This window comes from Fundulus heteroclitus, chromosome 20 (genome assembly GCF_011125445.2).
Source record: "Fundulus heteroclitus isolate FHET01 chromosome 20, MU-UCD_Fhet_4.1, whole genome shotgun sequence".
NCBI lineage: Eukaryota > Metazoa > Chordata > Actinopteri > Cyprinodontiformes > Fundulidae > Fundulus > Fundulus heteroclitus.
Window position 1 is genome coordinate 44,519,540 of NC_046380.1, and position 15,548 is coordinate 44,535,087.

At 43.2% G+C, this 15,548-nt stretch overlaps 1 protein-coding gene across 3 annotated transcripts in view; it reads left to right on the forward strand.

Moving 5' to 3' along the window:
* cntn2 (contactin 2) overlaps positions 1-15,548 on the forward strand; it is a 118,835-nt gene that overhangs the window by 38,133 nt on the left and 65,154 nt on the right. The window lies entirely within an intron of this gene.

Genomic DNA, 15,548 nt, shown 5'->3' on the forward strand with positions numbered 1-15,548 from the left:
CTCTTAAGCTGCAAACCCCTGTAGCAGGGACAACAGGTTTAGTGATCAGCTGATGGTAACGGGCGAGAGTGTGGAAGGGTGGATCACTAACCTGGTAGCGGGACTCCAGAGCCTGGGTGTCCTTCGGGCCAGGGTTTCGGGTTGAGCGGCTAACAGATGGGCAGACAGTCAGTTTAGGGATTTCCAGGGGCGCTATCCAGAGGGGTCTGGGTCCGATCACAGAGAGGCGGATATCCAGCGGCAGTACAGGTAGGAAGATTCGAAAAGGTGGGGTCAAGGTCCGGTCCAGGTCTGATAATAGGCGGCTCAGAGATATCACAAGGGCTAGGCAGAATCGAGTATTCACAAGGCAACAGGGTCAGGTAAACGGACAGGCAGGTTGGCAGGTCCAAGGACGAATCAGTCAGGCAGAATAAGGAACGCTGGAATGCTAGTATGAGACAATCTGGCACTGCCATCTGATTATAAGGAGGTGAAAACAGGTGGAACCAATGAGGACTAATTGTAGGCAGGGTGGAGATGAGTAGAGGATCAGATCAGTGCCAGTGCCAAGATTATCACAGATGTTTACACAACAAGTAAACAAACGTGTAAATAAATACCTGTTTTCATGCTGAAATATTTTTTCACCTCTTAAACAAAGATAGACACGGTATTACGCATATATATTTACGTATATATTAATACTAATTTTACATTTCAATAAAGTCACAAGTCTTATTGTTCATTTTTTCACTCTCTCACACACATTGTCTAACAATAGTTAGACAACTTTATTGTCATTTTGTATGTACAGAGTGCATACAGAACGAAATTTCGTTGCATACAGTTTACGACAGTATAATGGGATTGCAGGTGGAATAAGGCAGCATTACAATATAAAGTCCAGCAGTGATCGGAATGTAACACTACAGGAGAAAAACAGTGTGCGAGAACAGTATACAGAAGAATGTTCAGCCATTCTTTGTGTGCAAAATATAATGGTGCAAAAAGGCTATAAAAATGGCTATGGATAATGAAAGTTCAACATTTGTAGTGCAAACTGAAGATGCAAATGTGGTGCAGAGTCCAGATCAGAGTTCAACAGTTCAACAGTCTGATGGCAACAGTGAAAAAGGTGCTGCAGATCCTGGTGGACCTGCAGCGGATGCTGCAGAACCTCTTTCCCGAGGGCAGCAGGGAGAACAGTCCATGGTGGGGGTGTGAGGGGTCTTTGATGATGTTGCGGGCTCGGGACACGCATCGCTGGGATGAAATGTCCTTAATGGAGGGAAGAGGAGCCCTGATGATCCTCTCCGCTGTCCTCACCACTCTCTTCACGTTCTTCCAGTTGGAGGCGCTGCAGCCTCCACACCACACAGAGAGACAGCTGGTCAGAATGCTCTATATGGTGCTTCTGTAGTAGGTCGTGAGGATGGGCGGAGGCAGGTGGGCTCTCCTCATCCTCCTGGGAAGTACAGCCGTTTCTGTGCCCGCTTGACCAGTGACCTGGTGTTCACAGACCACGTGAGATTGTCTGTGATGTGCACCCCCAGGAAATAATTTCTTGGTATATTTTCATGCTGTTTATTTGCACGTTCATACACACAATTTTTTTTTTAAGCCTGGAAAATAAAGTTTTAAATTTCCAGGTTTTTCCAGTCTTACACTTTGCTTGCAACTGGGGCAGGAGCTTAATACCCTTGAAAGAGAACTGTTAGCACAGCTTGCATGTGCTGACATTGTAACTCCAGGGTACTTTGTTTAGAAATGTGATTCAGCCTTAGTTTGTGAAATACAGAGACAACTAATTAATAAGCATTAAAGAACAGTTAATGGGTTGGGTTTCTGCAACGTTATCAGCATGTAAAAACTCATCTTCAGACCCAATCTCTGGTATCTCAGGTATTACGGGTTATTGCAACTGTAAATTGCAGAAAATATGGGCAGAGTTGCTCCCTCTGCCTTTACACCCTCGGCTCCTATATCAGCCTAGAGGAGGATGCGCTCCAGCGCGTTATGAGGCGGAGGGATATTTCAGATGGTTATACTCAAAGTGTCAGTAGTGCAAGCAGGTCGCTTAACAACTCGTGTTTATCGTCACTTATTTTAGAGCCAAAAATAAGCGATTTCACGTTCAGAAACAAGTTAAAAAAACGCAAACCACGACTCACGAAATTTCCAAGTGACAAAAAAAGAAGCCCAAGGTCGCATGAAATAAGCTGACTTGGCAACAGTGAGCGCAGGTCTGTTTTGCTACAGTCTCAAGCATTCTTGGAACTATGGAAAGTGCTGAGGGTAATTGAAACACAGTCTGGAGAACGCTGCGGGGGGAAAAAACTTTAGGGAACGGTGTGTGTGTTTTGATGCAAGCATAACGTGCAACAAAAAAGTTGTTGCTGTTATGGTCTAACAAAGTTAATAGTTAATAACATGTTAAAACCGACAGCCCCAGTAACCAGTTAGCTTCCGTTTATTGTAGCGCCGCTGCTCTCAATGTATACTTTAAAAATGGATGAGAGTCACAAGAAGCAAACTGTCTTAGAAGTTTATGAAAAGAGCAAGGCCTCAGAAGAAAGAAATAAGACCAGATGTATTTGGGAGATTTTTTCATGTGATCCCAGAGAAGCAGAAGAGCAGGTAAGATGGCCTTGTGCATGAGCAATTATTCAAAAAGGGGCGTGGGCGTTTTTTACCTACATTTCTGGAAAAATCGTCAATTCTGCCTTTAATTACAGTCAATTCACTAACTAAACAACTAATATAATATAACAGTTAGCAGTGCCACTGAGGTATTAATTAACAATAATTATAATATACACAAAATGGGGCCTAAATATTTCGTATGTTACTTTTTACCAGGGCTTTGAACCGATTCAAGGAACGAAAACGAAAACCGGGAACTTTTTGTATTTTACAGGGAACAGAAACGAAACCGGAAACGTTATTATTTTTTATGTTCTGGAACTGGAACATAATTACTTTAAAAAAAAAAAAAAAAAAAAAGTAATTATTTTCCTGCGCACGTTACCATGACGGCTGAGGTTCACTTCCTGTGTGACATCAGACTTCCTGTGTGACATCACAGAGAGCTGCCACTAGGAGGTGCGGAAACTGTAATGGCGTCTGACCGTGTCCCCCCCCCCCACACACACACACAATAAAGATGTGTAAATAAGCATTTCTTTTGTAAAGCTCATAAAAATGTTAATTTAATCAATAAATAAAAATGTATTGTAATGATCCTTATTAGACTTTATTGCCAAATGCTGTTGCACACATACTGTTCCTTTAAAGGAGAAGTCCGGTCAACATCAGAATTCAAACTCCTGAAAGTACTTTAAATATAAAACTACTACATCCATCCATCCATTTTCCAAACCGCTTTATCCCTCATGGGGTCGCGGGGGGTGCTGGTGCCTATCTCCAGTGTTCACTGGGCGAGAGGCGGGGTACACCCTGGACAGGTCGCCAGTCTGTCGCAGGGCAACACAGAGACAAACAGGACAAACAACCATTCACGCACACACTCACACCTAAGGACAATTTTGGAGAAGCCAATTAACCTAACAGTCATGTTTTTGGTCTGTGGGAGGACATACTGTGCAATAAATTATAAGTTTTTTTAATTAAGAATAATTTTCATTTAATCATGTTTATGTGGAGGAATCCATCTTGGTCAAGAATAGTACTGTCACCTCCCATTTTGTGACGTCACTCAGCGGACCCGCTGTTGAGCAACGACACACTATTTTCCAAGACGGCGACGACTGGTGCTCTGTACGAAGCAGAGAGTGATGAAGTACTTGGTGACAGTGATGAGAGTTTCGTGGAGCTATCGTCATCTGATAGCGATATGGATTTTTTTTGGAAGAGTTTCTTGACAGAAACCGGACTTTTGACGGGATCCAGCCGTACTTATTTCCAGTGCAAACTCAGTCGGGTCCCCCGAGAGATATATATACTAGGGTGACCAAACGTCCGTATTTCCCGGGACATGTCCGTATTTCACGTCCTGTCCCGGGCATCCCGGGTTTTTTTTTAGAAAGTGAGGAAATGTCCTGTTTTTTAAATTACCTTAATTGGACCAATAAATTGACAGGCACTAGGGCACTGCGCACAGCGCTTCGTGTGACGTAATCCCTGAGCCGCGTCAGTGCGGGCAGCCCTGCGGTCTGTTTTTCTTACGTTGCTTAAAACATCCGAGATCAAATGATACATCCAAGATGATTTCATCCGGCTAATCATGATCCGGCTTATTGGGTTCTTGGAACACACCTGTTGTTTATGATTAGTATCACTGGATTGAGTTATCTGAGATAACTGCGCGTTCATGCGTTTGTTTAAAAGGGGAAATGTATCGATAGTAGAAACAATGATCAGCAACGCTGCTATTGGCTGTTCGGAAGGGCCAAAGAACGTGCACAGTTTTTCTCCAAGCAGAACACGAGCTTTTAATGGAAGGTTATGATGAATTTGAGTCATTAATTAAAACACCTCAAAATCTGTTAAAGCCAGGAGAGAGGGCTGCAAAAAGCAGCAGACAAATTAATGCGTAAATACTGTCCATGGTAGATGTTTCTATCACTTTCTACAGTATGAATTTTTGCATTTTAATAATCTCATATTTACTTTGTTCTTTTATATCAGAGCCTCCACAGGACCCACTAGAACATGGGGACAAGTAAAAGTGAAATACAAGAATATTCTACAAAATGGTAGCCTTTAATTATTATACTTTATTTTAAAAAGGCACTTGTTATGTCAAGAGATCCAATTTTCAGTGTCATTCCTTAGACACGGGAAGTAAAGGACATGTGCAAACTGGGAATTTTAACAAAAACAAAATCTTTATCCATAAACAATTAAAATGTTCCTTTTCCAAGTCATCCACAGTTTACACGGTCAAAAACTGTATTGCTCCGTGTTTAGATAAACCCATAGTTTTTTCTAATACAATATACGGCTCGACAGGAAGCAAGCCTTTCAAAGTAAACTAAACTTCACAATAAAATGGCCCGAACAAATCTTCTTACTGAATATGATAAAAATAAAAAGCAAACCATCATACAAATAACTTAAATATTTTAGATTTATGGCTCCAACACCACTTTTTCCTCTTTAAAAGCTACTGTTAAATGATGTGTTTGTCTGTTTATAACAGCTACCAAAAACTCTGCAAATTATTCTTGCACCTTCCGCAACAGGTTGCTCTCGTAAAAATGGACATGGCTATGACAGACTTCCCTATCTCCTCCGCTTATACATCAGTGATCTAATCTTGTTTACATGAAATAAGCCTGCTCTCGAGCAGGCTTAAGCTGGCGCACATGTTGCTATGACAACAAGTGCAGGAAGTCTTTCGAAGAACCAAACGATCCAAGATCATGCCAAATCGTCAACAATGAAATCCTGCTAACTGAGTTAGCGACGTACGAAGAACGGACCCCTGTTCTTAATCAGAAGAACGATAGCGTGGCTGTCAGTACGCCAACAACATACCAAAGCTCAAATGTATGTTTACCGACGATTTACAAAAGAGTTTCCCCGCTTTCAGACCGGGTCGAGACAAATGGGAGGCCTTTATTGTGCTATTCATTCATTACAGGAAATGTTAAGCATTTTTTAATAAATACATTTTGAATAAAATTATCATTTGTTATTGGAATTATTGCTGTTGACTTTTACTGAAAAGCATTTTTAATAAACCAACTGTAAATATCATGTTATTGTAGGATTACGTTGGCCTATGTTAAGTGAGTGTATGCCACAAACATCTCTATGCATGGGAACAGAGATCCCCCCCCGCTCCAATGTGTCCTGGTTTTCCCAAATGAAAATATGGTCACCCTAATATATACGCGTGTGTGTGCGCGCGCGCTCCGCCGCAGCATGGCTTTACCGGCACTGCAGCGGAGGAGAGATCGCGCTGAAGTGACTTGAGTTATATTTGCCCCCTAGTAAATAGGGCAGGTGGTCATTATTGTATAAATATTAAAATATAAAAGCATTCCACCACATGCTGGGGCGGAGGGATACCACATCACATATGGTATCCCTCCGCCCCTCTGGTCGGTAACCATCCCCGCAAATTCTAAATTAAAAATTCTAAATTAAATCATAACTTACCGAAAATCCTCTCTCTCATGTCATGTTCAAAACATTCTTCCTCGAAATGGTCTCTGCACATGATGTGTTTTCTCTCTGGCCAGAAGTTAGATGGCAAATCTGCTCTCTTCAAGTTGGCAATCCAGCAACGAGCCCGGTGGCTCATTAATCAGAAAGTTGAAATAAGCAATGTTTTTTTCTACTTTCACCAGTTGTGTTGGAACATCCAATGGCCATGCACGTGAGCATTGTTACTTTAACAATAGCTCTTGCGAATGTCAGTGGTGAAGTCCTCTGGAAATCCGAAAAAATTGTTGATGATCGCAGCTGTGTAGAACGGCTCCTATTGACTTTGCTTAGAAAGAGCGGAGAAATGCTGTCGCCACTCCGCTTTTCCACATCGCAGGATGTGATGTCAGACGAACCTTACTGCTCAAATATGGGCAGTAATGGCCGCCCCCATACACAGTGATCCAGACGACAATTTATGTTTTTATTTTCCTATTGATTAAAGATAAGTTCATTAAATAACCACAAACGTATTAGTTTTAGTTATAGCTAATGGTCCCCTGATTTTTCCTTGTTGACCGGACTTCCCCATTAAATAAGATTACTTTGGGGTCATAGCGGAAGAAATGTGTGGCTTCCGGGGAGAGGAGTCATGATTCGGGGGAGTGGTGTGGAGTGGTGTGGAGTGCAAACTGTCCCGTCCTGTTCGTCGTAAAATAAAGTGTTAGCAGCAAAACCTCGTCTGGTGCTTGGGTGCCATAACGGAACGATACATTATTAATATGAAAATGTTAATAAACTGTATTTATTAAGAAGAAATCTTCTTCTACTCTTCATTTTAAGATGAAAAATCTGCATTGTGCTGTATATGCGCATATGTCTTGTGGTCTGTGCTTCAATAGTTCTCGCAAATATGCTCAATAGGCTGAAATCAGGGGAACAGGTGAGACATTTAAGGTGTAAGTTAGTCATTAAAGAGGAGAGGAAGAGAGTGAGAGAAATTGGAAGCAACAGAGGAGAGAATCGCACCAAATCCGGGAGAAGAAAACGAGCGAATCAGAAAATGTCTCTTCCTCTCTCCTGGCTTTACATCGTTTACGTCAGCAGAGGAAACATTTAATTCGGGCCGAAAGTTTTATTTACGAGATTAAATTGAGTGTCTCGGACTCTATGGATCGCGCAGTGCCTACAAACAGCGATGCCCTGCTCAAGGTGTCGCGACTTTGAACCGGTGACAAGCTCTGACGCGCATGACACGCATACCGCTGTCGTTACCGCTGGTCCTGGGGGAAAAAACCCCCCAAAAAAAACGCTGATCCTGGGGGGATTTTTTGATTATGCTCACGCATAGATGTGTAATACTTCTCATTGCGATTCAGACAGGCGCAGACTGCGCCATGCAGATCATTTTAAAGAGGCAGTTTTGGCACATATTTAGACAGAAACGGGCTGGGGGAGCCGAGGTGTGTTGCCGTGGGCGTGTTTACCTGCTGAAGGTAACCGCTGTGAAACAATCAGAAAGATTTCTCTGATTAATAACAACTTTATGGAGCGCTAGAGTTATTGTTACTCAGTGCTGCCTTACCAGTTCTCTCTCGCTCGCTCGCTCGTCATCGGACAAAAATCAAACTGCTTCGTGTTTGTATTTTGCGGCGTGAAATTGTGCGTCATACTCAGATTTAGAAGCGTTGTTACGACGTTTGAGTTCAGGGGCGTAGGATGGTTTTAAAATGTGGGGGGAGGCAAATAAGATTGATAAGGTATTATAGCCAAATGGTGAGCGGAGCGAACCAAAAAATCTTTTGGGTCCATAGGCAAGGAAAAGTGAAATGCACCCTTATTTAACATGTTTAATGAGCATGCAGATTAAAGAAGGAGTCAGTACATCTACATCTAAATCAGCAGTGTAGGCTTAAGAGTTATTCTTTCAAGGCACATCATTATCTTCTCAACATTTAGGAGGTATTTACCATACAAAGAACTACCCCAAGAGGCAACAGATATTGACAGATTAAACTTGGTATTATCTCAAAGACAAAGAACAATGTTTAAATATACAATTATTACATACTGTTCAATAAATGATAAGCTTTTTTAATTAAGAGTAATTTTCATTTGAAGGTCCTTTTATGGGGGCCGCCATCTTGGTGGAGAACAGTACTGCCTCCTCCCAGTTTGTGACGTCACTGTGCAGTATCGGCTGTAGAGCAAGTCCCACTGCCCTATCTGTCCCCTTGTAAATAAATATCCGTTTTAATGCCAAAATATTTTTTTAACCTCTTAAATAAAGACAGACATGGTATTAAGCGTTTAAATTAAGACTAATTTTACATTTTAGAGACATAATAAGACATCAAATAAGCATTAAAGTACGGTTTATGGGATGGCTTGTGAAATGTTATAAGATGAGTATAAAACTCATCTGTAGAACCAATCTCTGCTCAAAATGGTGATCTGCACCGCCTGATCTACTTTCAGCAGTTATCAGTTATTGCAACCGTGAACTGCAGAAAATAAGGTCAGATCGGCTCATTTATTGTCCCAGCAAGAGTGCCTCTTGCTGGGTCAGAGTGCTTGACTGGAGCCCCCCCTTCTGGAAGTCTGCCTTACCATAGGCACCAGCCACCATACCATAGGCACCAGCCACCATACCATAGGTCCCACCTGCCTTACCATAGGTACCAAGCACTGAGAAAAAATGCCAATTATTTTAATATTATGTTATTATTAAAACCATTTGCAAATATAGCTTCCAGACCCCTAATGTGAAATAATAAATAAATAAATTTAATCTCCCACTTCCAGGCTGTGTGTGTGTGTGTGTGTGTGTGTGGGGGGGGGTCTCAGTCAGAGACCTCTCCCCAGGAAGAGTGCCTTTTGCTGGGTCAGAGTGTTTGACTGGAGCCCCCCCTTCTGGAAGTCTGCCTTACCATAGGCACCAAGCACTCAAACAAAATGCCACTTATTATGATATAATGTTTACATTTTTATTAAAACCATTTGCAAATATAGCTTCCAGACTCCTAATGTGAAAATAAAAAAAAAACTTTCAATCTCCCACCTCCAGGCTGGGGGCGGGGGGGGGGGGGGGGGTGTCTCAGTCAGAACTTCATAAAACAATGTTTTATTTATTCGTTAAGAATTCATAAAAAATTGGCTTACATGCCAAAGTTGCACCCAGACTAAACCATAGACACACTTAAAATGGGATTGTTTCAAAATTCTAACACATCCCTTTTGCTGAGGCAAGCACACAGGCACACAGAAATTGCAGAAACTCCTGTTTTGAAATTAGAAAAATATTTCAAAATGCCACCTCCAGGCTGGGGGGGTCAGAGACCTCTCCCCAGGAAGAGTATAGGGGGCAGATAGCCGTTTTATAATTCAATGTTGCCTGTACAGCTTCCCTCCTTCCGTACACCTTGGTTCCTTCTAAACATGCTTAATTAAATAAGCTACGGTTCGTAGTTGTGGTCGTGTAGTGCAGTTTCAGACACGTTGGTACTATGCTGGGTGGGCAAATAAGCAACTAACCAATCGAACCAGGCCCGTACAGCATCGCCCGCCTAATTTTTTTCCACAGTGAGGTCAAAAAACAGGTATTGCAAGACATAGGAGGGGGCTATGCGTTCTCAAGTGGGCTTGTTTCGATCCTCTTTATTTACCCTTTCGTTTGGTACCAAGTTTGGAAGGCTGCGTCGCTGCCATGCCAAACGGTGGCAAAAAACACTTCTTTTTAGGAGTCCGTGATTGAGGCCTCATTGAGGTCAAAAACCAGCTGCTGGCAGACAAAAGAAAGAGCTAGATGGGCTCGAGTGGGCTTGTTTCGATCGTCTCCATTTACTCTTTCGTTTGGATACCAAGTTTGTGAGGCTACGTTGCTCCTATGCCGAACAGTGGCACAAAACACTGCTTTCTACGGGCCCCCATTGAGGCCTCCTCATCAAGGTGAAAAAAATAGCTACTGGGAGACAAAAGAAAGAACTAAATGGGCTCAAGTGGGCTTGTTTCGATCCTCTTGATTTACCCTTTCGTTTGGTACCAAGTTTGTTACCCTACGTTGCTCCTATGCCGAACAGTGGCACAAAACACTGCTTTCTAGGTGGCTCCAATTAAGGCCTCATTAAGGTGAAAATAACAGCTGCTGGGAGACGAAAGAAAGAGCTACATGGGCTCGAGTGGGCTTGTTTCGATCGTCTCCAGTTACTCTTTCGTTTGTTACCAAGTTTGTTACCCTACATTGCTCCTATGCTAGCCTGACATGGTCATACTCAATTCTAGTCAGAATTTGAGTCTGGTACTGCTCCATAGAGCTGGAATTATGGGGCGTGTTTCGAACGAACCAGGAAAAAAATTCCTCTGCACTCAATTGGATAGACCTACAACCAATAAGAGCAACACAGTGTGTGATGTATGTTAAGTGACGCATAGTTGTTGTCAACGGAACTCAACTGTTAGCCTAGCATAAGAAGATGAGCGTTAACGATTTTTGCCGGTGTTGCAAAAAGAATGTAAGGATCCAAGGAGTCCTTCAACACACGAACCTGTTGATATCTTCTAGAACAGACCTAATAGCAGAATATACACACCTCAACTCTCCAGCGGCAGCCATTGTTGTTGTAAACGAATTCAACCCAAGCACGCTTTGGTGACGTGGTTGATTACGTTACTGTTGATCATCTGTCCATCATCGGTTAAAGCCCGCCCTGACAATTTGATTGGCCCGCCAGATATTGGGCGAGCATACTCGCGCTACTATTGAGCAATGCCAGACCGAACTTCCCGACCTAAAACGTTGTGGGCGGGACTAAGTTCGGAATGGCACCCAGGCTACTCCTATGCCGAACAGTGGCATAAAACACTGCTTTCTAGGCGGCTCCAATTAAGGCCTCATTAAGGTGAAAAAAACAGCTGCTGGGAGACAAAACAAAGAGCTATATGGGCTCGAGTGGGCTTGTTTCGATCGTCTACATTTACTCTTTCGTTTGGTATCAAGTTTGTTACCCTACATTGCTTCTATGCTAGCCTGACATGGTCATACTCAATTCTAGTCAGAATTTGAGTCTGATACTGCTCCATAGAGCTGGGATTATGGGACGTGTTTCGAACGAACCAGGAAAAAAATTCCTCTGCACTCAATTGGATAGACCTACAACCAATAAGAGCAACACAGTGTGTGATGTATGTTAAGCGACGCATAGTTGTTGTCAACGGAACTCAAGTGTTAGCCTAGCATAAGAAGATGAGCGTTAACGATTTTTGCCGGTGTTGCAAAAAGAATGTAAGGATCCAAGGAGTCCTTCAACACACAAACCTGTCGATATCTTCTAGAACAGACCTAATAGCAGAATATACACACCTCAACTCTCCAGCGGCAGCCATTGTTGTTGTAAACGAATTCAACCGAAGCGCGCTTTGGTGACGTGGTTGATTACGTTACTGTTGATCATCTGTCCATCATCGTATAAAGCCCGCCCTGACAATTTGATTGGCCCGCCAGACATTGGGCAAGCATACTTGCGCTACTATTGAGCAATGCCTGACCGAACTTCCCGACCTAAAACGTTGTGGGCGGGACTAAGGGACTAAGTTTGGAATGGCACCCAGGCTACTCCTATGCCAAACAGTGGCACAAAACACTGCTTTCTAGGCGGCTCCAATTAAGGCCTCATTAAGGTGAAAAAAACAGCTGCTGGGAGACAAAACAAAGAGCTAATTGGGATCGAGTGGGCTTGTTTCGATCATCTTCATTTACTCTTTCATTTGGTACCAAGTTTGTTATCCTATGTTGCTCCTATGCCGAACAGTGGCACAAAACACTGCTTTCTAGGCGGCTCCAATAGCGTACCGCGAGCGAGCTATTTTTAGAAACGTAACATCACGATGACGTCACATCACGTGGTACGCAGTAGGGCAAGCTTGCATAGTCCGCCGCTGTTTCGCTGTAAAAGAGACGTGCGTTACCCTTGGTTTTACTCGGTAAACGACTGCTTTTTCTAAATCCAAGACCATGGTTTTTAAACATTGTTGCTATGGAACGTGCAACAGCGACTCGCATATGAAGGATGTTTTCTTCAAGACTGCCAAGGAGAAATGTGTGCGCTGGGTTTACCGGTACGGTCGCCCTACACAACAGTTCAACCCTGAAAAAGTTACCAAATTCACCTACATATGTAGCAAGCATTTTGTTGGAGGAAAGGGCCCAACCGAAGAACATCCTGACCCAATTCCAGCGACATCAAGTAGTGAACAGGTAAGAGTTTTTTGGTGGCCGACATGTTAATAATGAAGCGCCTGCTACCATGATAGCATATAGGCTATCATGGTAGCAGGCGCTAACATGATACCCTGCTACCAGGATAGCTTACTCAAAAACATTTCAAATAAGACAAACATTAAACATATACCGATCCCTGGACGGTGATTACAAACAAAAAAACGGCAGATGACGCCATGACCGCTGCGCAGAAAAAAAAAAAACAAAGCTTACCGTTCGATCAACTCGGCCCGTTTTCCGGTCTTTTTAAGCCCTCAACACTCAAGCCATCGTTTGAGCTGAAGGTTGGTGTGTTCTTCGACAGTGCGACCAGTAATCCGTGTCGCCTGGGACATCGTCTTGGGAAAGTTTAACGGCTGTAAAGTCGGTCATATCGCTGTTTCTGCTGGTTGCTACGGGCGTTCTCTACCTGTATGTCCTACCTAAGCAGCAAAAGGGGCGTTGCTCTTGAGACGGTGACCTCTCAAGAGCAACGCTTCTTAGAAGCAGTGTGTTTTGTGCATCTCTTTTTCATATTTCAAACGGTTGCCATTCTTAGACGCAAGCACCCAGAGGCACAAAAATCACAGACGGCGGTTGAGGGGTGAGCTAGAACTCATATCTGAATTTTGGTATCGCTGCGCATAAATAAACCTTTCTGCCTCTGCTTTTGAAACTCAAATACTGTCTTGAGCCCTTAGGAAGTTGGCTGATTTTTTCGGGGCAATCAGCTTTTGTTGTTTTTTTCACAGGAGGCTGATTTTAACATATTTTGTAGGTGACCTTATGAGGAGCAGAACCTGTGATTTTGAACTCACTGGGTGGTTCCACGTGGACACAGTAGGGGTCAAAAGGTGAAAATGTGCAACTTTTGATGGCACACAGCTCACACGCGGTTTGTCTGTTCCAGCTCCAACTCGGCATACAGGAGACCCTTTGAGTCATCTACCAACAGGGAAAAAGCTCACACCTGTATCCCCTTCCTATAGCTACTTCCTTTTAGCAATGAGATAAGAAGATGTGGTTAGTGGCATGTTGTAGAGCACTTCCAGGAAATGAGCATTTATAAGGTTGGTCCAAATCCATGAGCTGCAAAGGCCTCAATAATCACAAATCAAATATTGCTTGGCTGGTGGCATAGCTCCAGAAACAAAACGGGCCCAGAGTTCCACTCTTGGCCATATGCTGCAGTACCCTTTCCCACCACCATTGGTGCTATTGATATTTGGACATGCCTGTACACCATCCCTCCTTCTGTACACCTTGACCCCTCCTAAACGCGCATAATTAAATAAGCCACGGTCTCGGCCAATAGCAAAAGCTTCCCCACTTTTCCCCTCCTGCCCGTACTTGCGTTCGTGCAGTGTACTTTCCAAACCGTTGGTGGCGCTATGCTGGGTGGGCTTATAAGCCATTGTAAAGCAATGGAACCATGCCCGTACAGCATCCCTACTTCCGTACACCTTGGCTCCTCCTAAATGCGCATAATTAAATGAGCCACGGTCTCGGCCAATAGCAAAAGCTTCACCACTTTTCCCCTCCCGTCCGTAGTTGCGTTCGTGCAGTGCTCTTTCCGACACGTTGGTGGCGCTATGCTGGGTGGGCTAATAAGCCATTGTAAAGCAATGGAACCAGGCCCGTACAGCATCCCTCCTTTCGTACACCTTGGCCCCTCCTAAACGCGCATAATTAAAAAAGCCATGGTCTCGGCCAATAGCAAAAGCTTCACCACTTTTCCCCTCCTGTCCGTAGTTGTGTTCGTGCAGTGCACTTTCCGACACGTTGGTGGCGCTATCATGGGTGGGCTAATAAGCCATTGTAACCAGGCCCGTACAGCTATCCTTCCTTTCGTACACGCCCCCCCCTCCGATCCCCCCCGATTTGCCAAATCGAGAAGAGAGTGCCATCACATGGTGCACGGAAGGCAGCATGCCCGTACGAAACGTCAACTTGGACCAAGTGGGCGAATCGTAGGAGTACCCCGTAACAGACACACGCAAACAGTTTGTATATGTCGATCTGTACGTACACTATTCAAAAGCATTGCAGCCGTACAGCCGAAGGCCATGTTTCATACGATTTTCCCTGATACAACCTCTTCTGTTTGTTGTTTTGTATCGTCCACCGGGCCCTTATTCTCAGTTTTTGGATCAGTTGTCAGACTTCTTATCTGGTTTGGTGTTAAACACTGACAAGGTTATTATAGTGAGGGATTTTAACATTCATGTTGACACAGAATGTGATAACCTTAGCGTAGCCTTTAAAACTATCCTAGATTCAATTGGTTTTGCTCAAAATGTTCATAAACCGACGCACTCTTGGCTCCATACTTTAGACCTTGTGCCGAAATATGGCAGCGATTGTGAAGAATTAACAGTATTTCCTCAACAACCCTGTCCTATCTGATCATTTTTAATAACATTTGAGTTTAATCTAACTGAGTTCTCCACCCCCAAAAGAGGGTTCCATTATAGTAGATCTTTATCGGACAATGTTGCATCAAACTTTAGAGTCTGTCCCCCTCTTGATATCGTCAATATTGCAGATTTACCCTGCAGATAACAGCAATGTTGTTTCTTCCCATTCACAAATAGACACCTTTTTTAACGGTGTGACTTTGTCATTGCGTTCTGCATTAGACAATGTAGCTCCCTTGAAAAAGAAGGTGGTTATTCACAGGAAGCTGGCTCCCTGGTTTAATTCAGAGCTGTATTCCTTGAAGCACAATGTTAGGAAATTGGAGCGAAAATGGCGCTCTACACACCAAGAGGAATCCTACCTAATCTGGAGGGTATGGTAGGAATCTTATTAGATTCCATTGCTGGAATCTAATAAGATTTTAAGTATACCTGTCTCATCCTCCTCCAAAAATTTTATATTTTTATTGTAATGGTATCTTAGCTGAAGGTATCTAAAGAAATCCCATTTTTCCAGGTTATAGTTATCTTAAAGTTGTTTAAAACTCTCTAATTCACTATTGCTTGTAATATTCTAGTAACTTTTTTGTGACTGTGTAAATCCCCTGTGGTTTCAATTAATGACTGAAATTTGGCATAACCTTCCATTAAAAGCTCTTGTTCTGCTTGGGAGAAAAACTGTGCACGTTCTTTGGCCCTTCTGAACAGCCAATAGCAGCGTTGCTGATCATTGTTTCTACTATCGACACATTTCCCCTTTTAAACCGACGCATGAACGC